Below are 17,549 nucleotides of genomic sequence, written 5' to 3'. Positions count from 1 at the left end.
ATCCATTGACATTCATTCTCATAGGATTTGGCCCATATAAAATGTTTTCAATTATTAATTTTTCAGAAAGATAATTTGCTGGATATGCCTTAAGAATGGGAGACAGAAACAAAACTTAAACACCCTCCACCCAGGCTCGCCCCTAAATGAATAATTTTCCCTAGTTAGGGAAGTGATGGAGTAATAGTGATTAAAATCTATTTCTATGAGACAATTCAGATTGAAACCCAAATCAATTTACTCAGAATTTTGGGTGAAAAAAAATGTGTGAGGGCAGAGATCTCAATTCCCCATTTTGCCACCATAAAGAATAGAATAACAGAAAATAAAACACTATACTCTTGTCACATTGTGTTTATTCCAAGGCAGAACTTCCAAGTGTTCAACTGAGATGGCTTTCTAGAAATTCCACCTACAGAAATAAATACTTTAAATTTCCTTTTTCTCAATGAGTTTAGGGTGCTTCCAAAAAATACAGTGTTATTTTCCCCATTTGCTAACTTGAAGTTACACAGCATGTAGAAACATCAGCTGAAGCCAGAATTTCGGTCTCCCTGAGTCTCATCCAAAGCTTTCTGTGGTGGCATATAGTGCCACTGTTAAAAATGAATTTCTAGATTAAGTAGGCTATCAACATTTAAGCTTGGGTGTTGAAACACACTACTCTCCCTCCAATTTTTTCAACTAGTCCAAAAGAAACTGCTCTAATCACAGGTGGGAATGGATTTAGCAAAGAGAGTCCAAGTTCCACTCTGACAACACTATCTATTTCACTAAGCTCTATATTAATCAGTAAGACCTACAAGGTATTGACATTTTCTCATAAGGTTCCTGGATAATCATTTCAGTAACACGAACTCCCAGGTCATTAAATCAGCTGCTAGAGAACTGTACAGTACAACCAGGGCTGGAGAAGCAGAACTGCAGCTGCACAGAGCATGAATCTAGATGTTTTGTTCTAAATGTCCCTTGGGAAAAATCACAATTTGTTCTGACCTGGTGGTAAAAATGACAATTCCTGAACCCTACAAAGTACCATCATGTCTTAAATAAATAAACAGATAGATAGCAAAATTTCTTTTTTAATCAACCAGGCCCTTCAAAGCCGGCCTGGACATCTGTGGGGAATCATATATATCACCTCAGACTAGAGCTCTATATGCCCTCCACAGCTGCAAAGGCTCTAATTTCAGTTTGTCTGGCAAAACTGGCAAGTAAATGATGCATAGCTTCAAACTCAGTTCTCACAACTGACCCAAAACACTGCCAATAGCTTCAAGAGTAAACACAGCCTCACACATTCACTGCTTATTTCTCTTTCAAGAAGGTCCTCAGGCCTATTCTAATTTACCCAATATCCAAAGACAAAGGAAGAGGTTATTTTAAGGGCCAGAGTCCAAAAAAGAGGACTGCTTCAGGCACCAGGGCAGCACACAGTGTTCTCAGGTTACGTAACCAGACTATAAAGAGAACAACCAAAGCTTTGAAAGCTGAAGCTACTGAGAGCATTTAAAGATATTCTTTACTCCATAATCTGCGAGGGAAAAACAGTTCTTCAAAAAATATCAGCTGCATGTTGTGGGGGTGAAAGTTGTGGGCTGTTTTGAGTAGAATTTGTTCATACAAGATAGAATCTGGATTAGAGGAGACAGTCCCTTTAGGTGAGCTGAAAACTTTCTGCAGGGAAGTCTGGAATTCTCATGCACTTTTTACCTTTGCCACCAAGACACACTGTGTAGTAGTTTATAGATTTTAGACAAAGGAAGGGCAAACCTCTACAGAGGTTCCAGCCTAGCAGAATGCTGCTGCCAAAATGAGAACTCACATGAGGCAGATGCAGATGCAGAGTGTGTCACTCCAGTCTTGAAGGAGTTACACTGGCACTCCTGTTAAAAAACAAAACAAAGCAACAAAACAAAACAAAAACAAAAACTGGTTTTAAAACTGTTGTGATGGGCTGGAACAGAGAGATACCATTTGGAAATTGGTATTATAGGAGTTACTGCCTCCTATTTAGAAGCCTCTGACCATCACTTAAATTCATCTAATTAGCCACAACAAAACAAGGGTATTGAAGATAAGCTTAAGTATTATACATTATTTAACTTTTCCAGTACCCTGAGCCTGGATTACAAGCCAAGTCTGATCCTGAATGTTAAGTCAAAAGACAAACAGAAAAATAAATTTCTTTTGTCTTAGTTTATTTTTTCTAGCACATTTCAGGTTTATATGATAGAAACTGAATGCAACTGGTAAACAGCGTTTAGAATTGAACTATAGTAAGTGAAACAGACTAATAAAGGATACAAGAATACACCAGAGCAGTCTCATCTTAAACTAAGTCTACCTGTACCTATCTACCTACTTTTCTACCCTTCTAACACCTAATTTTGTAATCTTGATAAAAATAAAAACCAACATCACCCTACTAAAAATCTAACCAGATGTCTAAATATGAAATAGAGGGTAAAAATTTATTTTGATTCTGTGAGTGTATATTTGCCCTCAGTAAATGGAGTTATACTACTCTACTTTCATAAAGTTGAAGAAACTACCTAGTCTAGTAAGATAACTGACTTGAAGATACATAAATCCTTTCAAGATACTGATACTTTTTTTTTTTTTTTTTTTTTTTTTTGCAGTACCTGGGCCTCTCACTGTGTGGCCTCTCCCGTTGCGGAGCACAGGCTCCGGATGCGCAGGCTCAGTGGCCATGGCTCACAGGCCCAGCCGCTCCACGGCATGTGGGATCCTCCTGGACCGGGGCACGAACCCGTGTCCCCTGCATTGGCAGGCGGACTCTCAACCACTGCACCACCAGGGAAGCCCAAGATATTGATACTTTTAAGATATGAATTGTGTTTAACTTTATAGGGAGTCATTTTTCCTCGAGACATTTAGGTTTTTGAAAACATATGCTTGGATTTCACCAACTTCTGGATTTTTTGTGAAAGGGAGATGGTACTAAATGGAAGAGCAAAAATGACTAAATACAATGTTGAAAATTTCTAAAAACATTACAACTAGGAGAAACCAGCACTACCAATCACACTTTGAAAAACAAAAATCCAACCCAACCACTCAAGAATAGTTATTTGCTTTTATGCTATGAATGTGATCAACATCAGTGTTCTCTATGTATTTAGGCTAAGTGATCTTAGCTCTCTGAGACTGTAACTAGCAAAGATAATAATTCACATTTTCATTAAGGAAACTTTAAATTAAATCTTTCCATTCCCATATAAACAGACACCAGAGGACTTTTTCTACTTTTCACAACTATTTGAAAACCCCAATGCAATATCACAGACATAGTCAAAAATTTTCTCTCTAACATAAGAGATCATAAATGATCTAAAAAGAGATATTGAAAAATTCTAAAAACTACCTCAATTTTAATTTACCTAAAATACAAAAGCTAGATACCATTCAACACTTTCAGTAATATAAAATAAAACCAACTCCCACATGGCTAGACATGTAAATAAGTAAACAAGTAGAGTCTGAAAGACTGCCAGTCTCAATTTATTGCAAAAGTAAAATTAAATGGTAATTAAAAGATTTGTTTTAAAAATTACCAAGAGTATTAAAAGAATGTTTATTTTAAAATAAAATGAAAAAAATTACCTAACTCAAAATTTTCCCTCTGAGAACCTGTATGCTTACTAGGAATGTGTATTTCGGCTATTGTTTTCAACTTAAAATGCGGAAAACTGAAAATTATTGAAATAACTTTAAAAATCCTCTTTAACCAAAGAAGCTGCTTGTAATTAAAAAAAAAAAAGAAATAGCTAGTATATAATTTTTCCACCAAATAAGAACAGATCATCACACTCAAATGCCTGTACTAAAGTTAGAATAATATAACAGACATTTGGATGCCTACTGTGTACAGGTACTAGATGCTAAGAACAGAAAACAAAATAACTCATGGTCTTTGGCCTGAAGGAGCTCGTAGTGCACTACAGGGATATACAATTAGATATTTATAATAAATTTTAGAAGATCCACAATACAATGTGACTAAGGAGGTACAGAGGGACAGAAACGGGGCCAATTAACCCAGCCCAGGAAGTCTTCTTAAAAAATATGCATGGGACTTACCTGGTGGCGCAGTGGCTAAGAATCTGCCTGCCAATGGAGGGGACATGGGTCCAAGCCCCGTTCCGAGAAGATCCCACATGCTGTGGAACAACTGAGCCCATGTGCCACAACTACTGAGCCTGCGCTCTAGAGCCCGCGAGCCACAACTACTGAGCCTGAGTGCCACAGCTACTGAAGCCTGCACACCTAGAGCCCGTGCTCTGCAACAAGAAGCCATGCAATGAGAAGCCCGCGCACTGCAATGAAGAGTAGCCCCTGCTCGCTGCAACTAGAGAAAGCCCTTGTGCAGCAACAAAGACCCAACATAGCCAAAAACAAAATTAATAATAAATCTATTAAAAAAAAATATATATATGTATCATTTACTCAGGATTATACGGATAATTCATTTTTATAACCAGCATCTCAAGGTACTATAACGTTTACCAAACTTTCTGAAACTCAGATTCAGGTAATATGTTCCAAACACCTCTATCAGGGTCAGGCAAGTTAATTAATGTGAGAAATGGTCTAAGTGTTGGTACATGTCTTGGCCTAAAGGGGGAAGTAGCTGTCAGATGTAGCTGACTCCCCGGTGGGAATGAGAGCCGATTGTTGCCATTTATGTGATAACAACCAGTCCAGATTTTTATACTTGGAATCCCCCAATTTTTAACTACTGACTCAATTTAAAAAACCAACAAACTCTATTTGAGCCAAACTATGGGTCTGTGGTCTGAGGTGTGCCCATGGGCCACTGGTGTGCAACCTCTAGTGTATACTTGAGATTAGATACTTCCACATAAGTTCTCCATCTAACTGAAATGGTTTGACTGTCCTCTTCAAAGAGCCTTTTTTTTTTTTTTTTGCTGTGCCGCACAGCTTGTGGGATCTTACTGATACTTCCCTGACCAACGATTGAACCCAAGCCCTCAGCAGTAAGAGCACGGAGTCCTAACCACTGGACTGCCAGGGAATTCCCCTCCTCAAAAAGTCTTAAAGAAATAGAATTTAAGTACTTAATGAATTGGAAATCCAGGTGGAAAAATCCATTCTTCAACAACCACAGAGTATCCTAGATAATGTTGTTCTATTCATCTCAAGGAAAAACTGAAGGGGTGGATAAAAAACATTTAGGAAATAAAGGAACCATTACGTAGTCACTTAATTTGGTCCCCTACCATAATGCTGTGACAATTATGCCATAACAATTATAATTATCTGAATCTGATTCTTTCATATGACTGTGAAAGCAAACAAATGTTCCCTGTGATTTAAAGAATCACAATCACCTCATGATCTGCCTAGGTAACCAACTATTAGAGTTCCCTGACCCAGCAGGTTTTATCCATTACGTTTAACCTAAATCTTCCCTACACAGCTTAACTCTATTATCATTTGTCTTGTTCTCAGTGGCCATTATCCCCATGGTAAAGCGAACATTCAGAGAATGTGTAAGCAGAAAAGAAATAATGAATCAAAGATAGCTCTTATGTTAGGACTATTTTGAAAACAAGTTTATCCATGTTGAAAATGGCATGGGATATTAAAACAAAAAAGATTCATTTTAGTAATTTTACTGATGCAACTAATATTACATGATATTTAATCACACAAAAAATCTGGCTTACATTTGAATGCTTTTATGCCTGGCAATGGAAAACAAAGACCATAAACACTGGTGATGAATTATTTCTATCACTCACTGTGTAATATGGAGGACATGGAATTGGGTTTTATTAAGAAATCATTTAAATTTCCTAGTGATCTAGGAACAAACCATATATTACTGCAATTCAGAGGATGAATCTAAAATCAGTGAAAACTCTACTGGGATACAGAAATGACATAAAAGAAATCAAAGCTTAGAAACTAAGTGTAGATAAATAAATAGGCTGCCTAAAAGTAATGTATAAACCTAACACAGGTAATATATAATACAAATATATATCTAAAAATAACAGCCTTGAGAGTATTTATCTCAACTAATACAAAGAACTTTAATCCACAAGAAGATAATACACTGGAGTATTATTTCTTTTTTAATTCTTCCCTAACATACAGAGACCACTTCAAAAGTATGTTCGGCTGGGGAAATTGTATTTCATTTCTTGAGGGAGGTAGTGTAAGAAATTCTTAAGTTTAAGGAAAAGCAGTAAGAGGAGCTAAAATAAAGATTATATTCTCAAATGGAAATGAAAAGACTAAAAAAAGAACTTTAAATTTAAGCGCCCTTTTAAAAATAAAATAACTTTGTTGGTATTTGGTCAGTTTTCCCCATCTGATTTTTAAATTTAACTTTATTAAGGATTTTTTTAATCATACACAAAAGTAGATAGAATATTAAATGAGCTACTTTAAACCCATTAACAATTACCACTATTTTGGATTCTTGTTTCCTCTATCATCGCTAATTTATTCTTTTCCAATTGAGTAATTTTATCAGATGAAAAAGTTTTTAAACTGATCTATAACAGAATATTTAAATAGCACGCAAGTATCATATATATGCACCTACAGAATTATTTCATTACCTAGATCAGGTGATCCTTTAATTAAACTGCTTAAAAATCCTTCCCATTTAGAGGCCAATGTAATGCCAGAACAGTCTTTTTATCAGCAATAAGTTATAATAAAAGTCTTCCAAATTAAGGATTGCTCAGAAATATTTTAACTATACTATGGCTATCAATTTTATAGTCTTGATGAGAAAACCAGTTCTACCAAAAGCACTGATCTTTTGGTATTATAGTACTGGCTTAGTACTACCATGCATTAAAACTCTTAGGAGGGACTTCCCTGGTGGTCCAGTGGTTAAGAATCTGCCTGCCAGTGGAGGGGACATGGGTTTGATCCCTGATCTGGGAAGATCCCACATGCAGCAGAGCAACTAAGCCTGTGCGCCACAACTACTGAGCCTGCGCTCTAGAGCCCATGAGCCAAGACTACTGAGCCCGCTGCCACAAATACTGAAGCCCGCGCTCCTAGAGCCCGTGCTCCGCAACAAGAGAAGCCCGTGCACCAAAACAAAGAGAAGCCTGGCTCGCCGCAATTAGAGAAAGCCTGCGGCCCTCCCTGCAACCAAAAAAAAAAAAAAAAAAAAAACTCTTAGGAAATCAGAGTTAACACATAGGCTGATATGTTGGGCTAAAGAAAATAGAAGTGTAAACATGTGAGAAAATTTTTATATTAGGGATGCCATCAAAAATAGCTCAGTTAAAAAAAGGATAGCTTTGTTCAGTTAAAGAAACAAACTAATAAAGAAGTATTTCTACCTAAGGATCAATGAATCTATTCCTAAGTAAGTTCTCTCTAAAAGACAACTACCCCAAAACAACAGAAAAATAAACCAAAAACCTCCAAAACAAAACAAAACAATCTTGAAGTTAAAACAATCAAATTGTATTATGCCTTTTATTTTTTCCCCACCCTCTCCCCAAATAACACCTTTTAAAAGCAAATGTAATAAAATTTACCATCCAAGTGAGCCTTCTCCCATTCAAAACAATCACTCCCGAGGTAATATATATTGATACTTATTCCAGTAATGCAATCATTACTCAAAACATATCTGAAATTCTTCTTTCAAAATTACTTTGAGTCAAGAGCACATTGTTCTAGATATATATCCTCCCTGGTGGCACATTTTCATCAACAGATGATGAATTTAATGTAAGGTGTAGGGGGCAGTTATTGAGAGCAACCAGCAACTAAGAGGGGAATTTGAGACGGGTTAAAAAACAGGTGTGACTACTAGAAGTAATGAAGCAGGTTTTCTTGTGGGTTTATAAACTGGCTGTGGAAACAGTTCCAAAGGAATTCCTAAAATTCTAAGAAATGACAGAGGTATTGCAGTAAGTTTTCCCTAATAAGGTGACTTTATGAAGGATAATATCTATTTAGCAGCATATTTTCTTATAGGCTTTCTTTTATAAAATTACTCTTTTGACCCATTTTATATGTGTTTAATTTTGCAAGGCACCTCAAATCTCTTTTGAGGATTTACATAAAAGTAAACTTTATTGCTTTATAGGTAGCAAACCTTCGAGCTATGTAAACCCATTCAACCATAGGCCTGTGAAGTTCAGCTTATTCTAACTGGATCCTTGATACAAATCACTGATTGGACTCTAATACTAATTATCACTTTTCATCTTCACAATTCTCTTTTATGGGTTGAGTCCTCATAATATATTCTAATTAGATTTTTATTTTGCTTAGTTTTATGAGGCTGTTTTCCAATTTACTTTTATTGATAATTTTATCAACCACCATCCTTGTTTTTTTCTTTTATGGAAAGGGATTATCTCTTTTTGAAAAGGTTTCCCCCCCTTTTATCTGTTACCCTAGTTTCTCTGTTCACTCAGCTTATCCTCTTATTCTACTGTTTCAGAAAAACAAAAAAACCCGTTCAAAAGTTCTTTTAAGAAAAAAGATCACTAAGGGGGGATAATGAATGCATTTCACTTACTGAACTACACCTATTTTTATATTCCTTTAATCTTCAACTGTGAACATTTAGATCCATTCACAAACTGATAAACCCCTCAAGAATACGTCAGAGGACACACAGGTTAATAACTTTCACTGACTTGAATGCAATCATTCACTAACACAAAAACCTCCTGCACATAGACAATCTGTTTGGAGGGCTGTGGAGTACGGTAATGTGCAAGTTCTACATTTTCCAAGTTATGAGAAGGATGCTGTGACTACTATCTCATGACCTAGGACAATGGGAATTTCTCTGGCCTTTTTTATTATCTTCCTTTTGGTTATCTTCCTTGGTTTGTACAAAAAACTTTTCAGGAAATGCATTCCTTTAAGAGACTCTGTTGTCACACTAAGAACTTCAAACATCCATCCAGTTTATACACTATCCACAGTAAGTTCAATTCAACTGATGTTCCATATTAATTTAATTAATCACTATTGCAAGGAGCTCATCTTTCTTTAAGGAGAGATGTTGAAGCAGAGATATAGAAGTTTACATTGTCATATGTTTCATTTTTTAAAAAAGTGTTCTTGGGACTTCCCTGGTGGCGCAGTGTTTGGGAATCCACCTGCCAATACAGGAGACACGGGTTTGAGCCCTGGTCTGGGAAGATCCCACATGCCATGGAGCAACTAAGCCAGTGAGCCACAACTACTGAGCCTGCGCTCTAGAGCCCGTGAGCCAAAACTACTGAGCCCTCGTGCCACAACTACTGAGCCCTCATGCCACAACTACTGAAGCCCGCGCGCCTAGAGCCCATGCTCCGCAACAAGAGAAGCAGCCACCTCAGTGAGAAGCCCACGTACCACAACGAAGAGTAGCCCCCGCTCACCGCAACTAGAAAAAGCCCGTATGCAGCAATGAAGACCCAACGCAGCCAAAATTAAATAAATAAATAAAAATTTAAAAATAATAATAAAGAAATAAAAAAAATAAGTGTTCTCTCTGCATATATGGTCAAATGATTTTTGACAAGAATGTCTAGTCTATTCAGCAAGGAAAGAGCAACCTTTTCAACGGTGCTGAGCAAACTAGATGTCCACATGTGAAAGAATGAAGTTAGACCCTTACCTTATAACCACACACAAAAATTAACTCAAAATGGATCAAAGATCTAAATATTAAGAGCTAAAAACATAAAACACTTAGAACATTTTCATTATATTGGATTTACCAAAATAATGAAATATTTCATTACATTTCAATGTACTTCATTATATTTCATCACGTTGGATTTGGCAATGACCTCTTAGATGTGAAATCAGCAAAAGCACAGGCAACAGAAGAAAAAATAGACAAATTAGACTTCATCAAAATTAAAAACTTTTCTGCTTCAAAAGACACTATCAAGAGAGTGAAAAAACAATACACAGAATGAGAGACAATATTTGTAAATCATATACCTGAAAAGGGATTAACATCTATAATATTTAAAGAGCTCCCGCAACTCAACAACTACAACAAAACAAACAACCCATTTAAAAACTGGAAAAAGGACTTTAAATAGATATTTCTCCAAATAAGATATACAAATGGCTAATAAGCACATGAAAGATGCTCAACATCACCGCCAATAGGGAAATGTAAATCAAAAACCACAATGAGATACCACTTCACACCCATTAGGAAGACTATTATCAAAACAACAACAAAAACCTGAAAATAACAAGTGTTGGCCAGGATGTGGAGAAATTGGAACCCTCTTGCATGGCTGATGGGACTGTAAAGTGGTGCAGCCACTGTGGAAAACAGTGTGGCAGTCCCTCAAAAAGTTAAACATAGAATTACCATGTGATCCAGCAATTCCATTCCAGGGTATAGACCTAGAAAAACTGAAAGCAAGGACTTAAGCAGACACTTGTACACCAATGTTCAAAGCAGCATTAGTCACAGTGGCCAAAAGGTGGAAGCATCCAAAGTATCCACTGACAGATGATGGATAAACAAAATGTGGTACATAAATATAATGGAATATTATTCAGCCTTAGAAAGGAATGAAATTCTGAGATATGCTACAACATGGATGAAATTTGAAAACACTATGACAAGAGATATAAGCCAGACATAAAAAGACAAATATTCTACGACTATACTATTTATATGAAATATACAGAATAGGTAAATTCACAGAGACAGAAAGTATACTACAGGTTATAGGGACTGAAGGGAAGAGGAAATGGGGAGTTATTGCTTAATGGGTACAGAGTTTCTGTTTGGGATGATGAAAAAGTTCTGGAAATGGATAGTGGTGAAGGTTGCACAACACAGTGGATGTATGTAATGTCACTCAATTATACGCTTAAAAATGAAGAAATAGTAAATTTTACGTTATGAATATTTTACCACAAAAAAAAAGGGAAGAAAAAAAGTGCTCTACCTCATTTGAGATGTCTTCAGTGACAGTACACCAATACTATATAATACTTGTTACTTTGTTTTTCCTCACCCCTTTAAATGCCTCTAATGCCAATAAGTTTGGTAGGAATATACAATTGCTGACAGAAACATGATCTGAGTGCTCTGGACTTTAGTCCAAGTAAATACATCATGCAAAAAAATGTTCATTTAAATGTCAAGTGAATTGAGTCAATTCCAGTTAACAACAAAACAAGATCAGAGTGCATCTACTATGCCTGAGAGGACAGGATGAGAGATCAAAAGTCCTGAGATGCTTCTGCTAGTAGCAGATTTACCAAACCCAAGGACTAGTTGCTCTTAATTTCTTCCTTGATACTCCTAATAGCTTTATTCTATCTTCTCTCCCCACTTTAGGCTTGTTAATGCGAAGTGCTTAGCTTTGGCATAATTAAATTTTATCCCCAGCGGCTAATGACATGGCCTAGAAAGGAGAGGAGGACAGAAAAATTCAAAAGGAGTCTAAAATATATTTTCAATCCCTCCCAAGATTTTTTAATTGAAAAAAAGCATAATTTTATAATTCTAAAAATACAGTATTTATACAGTACTCTTAAGGCTTAAGATTGCTTCTAAAAATTAAAGAAAGAAAAATTGTGTAAAACTATAGCAGTCCCCCTTCATCTTTGGTGAATTCGTTCCAAGAGCCCCGGTGGATACCTGAAACCGTAGACAGTACCAAACCTTACATATACTATGTTTTTTCCTATACGTACATACCTCTGATAAAGCTTAATTTGTAAATTAGGCACAGTAAGAGATGAACAATAATAACTAATAATAAAATAGAACAATTATAACAATATACTGTAATAAAAGTTATGCATACTCTCTCTCAAAATATCTTATTGTACATATTTAATGCCTTTTCCATCTTAACTAAGTACTCATCACACAAACGGTGGCCAAACTTTTGTAGTTTGAGGTGACAGCATAACTAGCACGAGTTTCTATTTCCTTCTTCACAATTTCGCGAATATTCATTCTTACTGTAGATTTTAGTAACCTCAGCATGATTGTTTTCTTTCCTTACGAAGTTGAGAACTTTCACTTTTTCACTCAAAGGAAGCATTTAAAGGCTTCTCTTCAGCAAATATGAATTGCCAGCATCACTACTCTTGCTCTTTGGGGCCATTATTAAAAAAAAAATGAAGGTCACTTGAACACAAGCACTGTGATATCAGGACAGTTGATCTAATAACTGAGAGGGCTATTAGATGACTAACAGGGAGGATACACGGGACAAAGGGATGATTCACATTCTGGGTGGGATGGAGCAGGAAGGTACGAGATTCCATCGTGCTACTCAGAGCAGCGTACAATTTAAAATTTATGAATTGCTTATTTCTGGAATATTCCATTAAAAAAAAATTTTCTGACCACAGTTGACTGTGGGTCAATGAAACCATGGAAAGTGAAACTGTAGGTAAGAGGTGACTACTGTATCTGCAGTCTAAGAATGAGGATTACATTTAAATAGATGCAAGAGCAAGATGGATTTCGCCCTAGGGAGAATTCCTATTTTGGGAACAAAATGAAGGATGATCTTTTATGCTTATGAGTTTTTTTCTCTTATTAAGTTCTCATCTAGAGGTAAGTAAATAATTTCTATACTTCTGATAGCTGGGAGCAGCATGAGAAATGGAAACTGACCTGGGTTTAAATTTTAGCTATGAGTCTTAAGCCAATGTACAAGCTACATACAGGTCATTTTACCTGTTGACTTGGTGGCCTTATTTGTAAAACTGAGCTAATAATCCCTACTTCAGAGGGTTGATATGAGGATTAAAAGGTACACTGTACATAAAGTACATTTTCTAGCTCATAATAATACATGCTTAATAAATGTTTATTCTCTTCCTCCTGACAATTTTTCAGAAAAGATGAGGGAGACTAGACACTGCCCATGGCATCCGCTATTTCTGAAATGGTAACAGAAATAAGGAACTTATTGCTGGACTTAAATGGCTCAGAACCTGAAGGTGTTGAAGCTGGTAAAATATTGGAATGTGTCTCTTTGGGATCTTTGAGCCAAAGAGGGAAACAAACAAACAAAAAAACACCAGACTTCTTAATTGAAAAAAGAAAAATCAAGATGATTTTCTAAATGAACCAAGTTAGAAATAGTAATACATTTTCATAATCCTAAACCAAGAGTCACTCTGTATTTGTGAAGGGCATTAAGTAAATATTAACAAATCTGCCCCCCACCCAAAAATGCTGTACTACTCTCCCTTGGGGTAAAAACTTCCGAAAACTTAACAATTCTACATATATAATTTTGATGTTAATTCCATGGAACTTACTGCATGTTTAAGTCTTTCATGCAACTGCAAAGGTCAACTTGTTCTTTCCACTTAAAAGAGTCTTATTGTTGCAAAAAAGCAAATAACTCCCCTTGCATTTATTAGAAGCATATCAGTGATATCTTCGTCATAAGTAAAAAAATTTTTTTTTTTTTTTTTTGCAGTACGCGGGCCTCTCACTGTTGTGGTCTCTCCCGTTGCGGAGCACAGGCTCCGGACGCGCAGGCTCAGCGGCCACGGCTCACAGGCCCAGCCGCTCCGTGGCATGGGGGATCTTCCTGCACCAGGACACGAACCCGTGTCCCCTGCATCGGCAGACTCTCAACCACTGCGCCACCAGGGAAGCCCCAAGTAAAAATTTTTAACTTAAGTAAGGATCCTTTCTCAGAAATCTATTCCTTCAGCATGATCCTGCTAAGAAATAACCCTTCACTGAAAACACTGCTTAATTTCTACGGAAACATAATCTGATGCCAAATACCTTGTCATTAAAAATTTACTCAGAAAAGAACTTTAACTTTCTGTTATGTTTGTGATCATTTGCAATACTTAAGAAGAAGATTCAAAAGAATGATTAAATATTCCACTGCCATCTGTTTAGCACTCCAGGTTTTCCCACAAGATATAGGAGTACAAAACAAATGAGTTTAATATTGACACTTTTCTCCTTAGAGTTTCCCTTATGCTCAAGTTCAGTATATTAATATTTTGGTATCACCAGTCAGAGCAAGAAAACTACTTTCATTGCATTTATCATTTTATATACATTATTCCATTCAAAATTTATACCAATAGTTTATCCCTATACTCACTCCTTCCTTCATTTTGGATTAAATGAAGGAACTGAGATTCAGGCAGGCTAAGTAACATGCTGGTGGCCAAGAGCTAGTAAAAGGTAGAGCTGGGATCCAAACCCAAGTCTATCACACTCTGAGGTTTCTTCTTCTTCTCCAACCACATAGCCTCTAAGGTAAAGATGAAGAACAAGACTGGGCCTAAACTCAGAGTGTTATGGGACTTATCCCTCAAAACAGAAAGAGGGTTATTCTGGCTTTTTTTTTTAAATCACTTTTTTTATACCCAGATTACTCTCACTTAACAGCTATTGACTAGCATTTTGCTTGTTAAAGAAACCACATTTTGTAGATTAGCAGTCTGTCAGAAAGTGATGATCTGTAACTGTGAGGAGGTGATGTAAGTACATTATGTCACTCATTTCATCACAAAAGATTTTCTCATTTGAAACCTCAGCAATAAATTTCTGGGTATAATATTATAAAACTAAGTAACAGAATACTAAGAGTAATGGAAACCACAGGTCTTTTTATGCCTATACGCCACTTGAAAAATGAACAAGCACTAAACCTTAAAAACTCCAATCCTCCTTTTGTTTTCTATTTTCACTCTTCTGTCCACTCTTAGTAACAACAAATTCAGCAACATAACATTTTTAGGAGTCCTCTATGCAAACAAAATCAAAGAAACAAAATTCACAAATAGTATAGATTGGTCCCTTCATTCTCTGGAGAGGGAGTAACTGGGTTAAAAACAACCTTCTTGCTCTCTGACAAGTCCAAAGACCTAATCTTAGGTTGACTATCAAGATCTTTTTTGGCTTGATTTGTCCTGGAGAATGCACTTACAAGTCTGATCCATCTGTCTGTCCCACTTAAGCACAAAAAGGCTAAAGATCACTCTCAGAAAAAGACCACAAACAAATTCTGAGGTCTAGAAAGACCTACACTAGGGCAACTTAATAAAATAGGAAACCAGAGCACTCAACAGGTCTAATTAAGAGGAAGAGAAGCCAAGGGAAAAGAAGAACACTTATCTGTAGAGGAAGCCAAAAATGCAAAGGACCAGTTTCTGATATACATCATGTGGAAAGAATGTTGATAAAGTAATTGGGGTGAGAGAGGAATTATAAATAGGCCTAATAAGTACTTTTTATATAAAACATAGTCCACCATTAGTCAGTGGCAAAGCTAATATACAAAACTAAGTATGACCTAGATTCTAAACATTGACTTTCATATATAAACTAATCTGTACTTAGTAGAAAAACTGGTTAGACCATAATTAACGTACATAATCCCATTAGAGAAATAAAGTGTTAATCTACAGTATTACAGACATGGAGCTAAATAAATACCAATACTGGCATTAATTCTCTAGGCAGATTTCAGGATTAAAACTGATTTAGGTCCAAAAGTTTTTTGTTTGGGAGTTTTAATTTTCATTTTATATAAAAATGTCAATCTTACATAGATATCCTGCAAATAAACTAATAAAAACAAAAATGTATAGCTTGCTTTAATTATAGGGATAGCTGATGATAAAGGGATCATCTCTAAAAAACTGTTTGGGCTATGAGGCTGACATTCAGATCAGATGAAGATAATGTGGTTCCCATCAGAATGGATTTGATACTGAACACTGTGATTCATTTCATTTAGGGGAATAAATGTACCAAACTGTAAGCAAAATCATAAAATTTTAAAAAATTAAGGCCATCAATTTCTCTTTTAATAAACTAAACAAACAAACAAAAATCACCACAACTTAACTTCATTCTACCAAAGGTCCATATAATTTACTTTTGGAAAATTACAAGTTTGGAATAATTATATACATACAGCTTAACATTCTTATAGAGTCCATGTATGTATTCCTCAATTATCTTCTTCCTTCTTCCTTATTTATTAGTGACAAATCAAAGTTTTAAATGATTATTCATCACTAATTCTATCAACCCCAACATCTGACATGAATAACATGAGAATTATTCAAAGCCAATTTTCTTACCTATCAATATGAATTAAAGGCAAAAAATCAGAGCTAACCCAAACCATGACACCCCTCCTCCCAAAGGAGGTCTCCTGTGGCCATTTTCTAGACCAAAAACAGAACTGTTTCCTTATGAAAATAGCGTAAGTCTCCACAATTAGACCCCATACCCAAACACTTTCCATGAAAAAGACATGTATATTTCAAACATTTGTAAACAGGGGAAAAGAAACTTTGAGAAAACCTATGTAGCTGTTTTCTGAGAAGAAATTTAGGCAAAGTTTACAGCATGATAAGGTAGGCCCTGAGCCAATAACCACCCTCTCTCACTGAATGTACCATTCCAAAACATGACTGCCATTTGAGATGTGATGTCCTATCCAGACACTTCAGAAGCATCAATCCTAGCCTTACTATCAATTTCACTACATTCTAACTCTGAAAACTAGTAATCCATCTATGCTGTAAATGATAACTCTGTATCACTCAAAATGTCGTTTACCAGAATAGCCAATTCACAGATTATGCTAATAGCAATTTTATAGCATATCTAATAATTTCATTTCATATAAAATGAACATTTATTGGCTTGTTCCTTCCCCCAATAAAGAAAAGCAAATGGTTATTGAACGTCTTCTCTAGTTAGGAATAGTATACACGAGGGTAGCTATTTATTGTAACTGCTACTATTTATTAAGCCCTTAATATACACTGAAATTATACTGAAAAAAAGTCTAAAACAACCAATTCCCTAATCCTCCGAACTCTAAAGTCAAAATATACAGGGGGAAAAAAATTGAAAGAAAGTGCATTGTGCCACATTTCATTCTGCACAAAGAATCAACATTTTCCAGTAACACCTGAAGCAAGAAAGTAGGCCAACAACACAAAAAATGTTAATGGTGCTAAGAGTTAGAATACAGAAGCAAGGGCTTCCCTGGTGGCGCAGTGGTTGGGAGTCCGTCTACCGATGCAGGGGACATGGGTTCGAGCCCCGGTCCAGGAAGATCCCCCATGCCGCGGAGCGGCTAGGCCCGTGAGCCATGGCCGTTGAGCCTGCGCGTCTGGAGCCTGTGCTCCGCAAAGGGAGAGGCCACAACAGTGAGAGGCCCGCGTACCGCAAAAATAAATAATAATAATAAAAATTAAATCTTCCTCATTCTCATGCACTCACTGAAACCAAAAGGTGGTTCTTTGGGGGAGGACTGATAACACAGATAAACCTCTGGCTAGATTGATAAAGGAAAAAAAAAAAGGCATAAATTACCAGTATCAGGAATGAAAATAGGAACATTACTACAGATCCTACAGACATCAAAAGAATAATAAAAAAATAATTTGATGCCAATATATTTTGAACTTAGATGAAATGGCACAAATTATCAAAATTAATCCAAGAAGAAATAGAAACTTGCCCTATATCTATGTTTAAAAGTTGAATGTATAATTTGAAACCTTCCCAC

General features: G+C 36.1%; 1 protein-coding gene across 5 annotated transcripts in view; it reads right to left on the bottom strand.

Moving 5' to 3' along the window:
• The window catches only part of NT5C2 (5'-nucleotidase, cytosolic II), a 103,494-nt gene that overhangs the window by 21,304 nt on the left and 64,641 nt on the right, over positions 1-17,549 (bottom strand). Inside the window, exon 1 of one of the 5 annotated variants that reach the window (XM_069541514.1) lies at positions 1,826-1,881. The exons of the other annotated variants lie outside the window; for them this stretch is intronic. The gene's annotated coding sequence lies outside the window, so the exon portion shown is untranslated. Of the gene's footprint in view, positions 1-1,825; positions 1,882-17,549 lie in introns of those variants that run through there. 5 annotated transcript variants of the gene reach the window in all.

The sequence above is a fragment of the Delphinus delphis genome, chromosome 16 (genome assembly GCF_949987515.2).
Source record: "Delphinus delphis chromosome 16, mDelDel1.2, whole genome shotgun sequence".
NCBI lineage: Eukaryota > Metazoa > Chordata > Mammalia > Artiodactyla > Delphinidae > Delphinus > Delphinus delphis.
The sequence above is the reverse complement of the archived record's forward strand: the minus strand, read 5'-3'. Positions and strand labels throughout refer to the sequence as shown.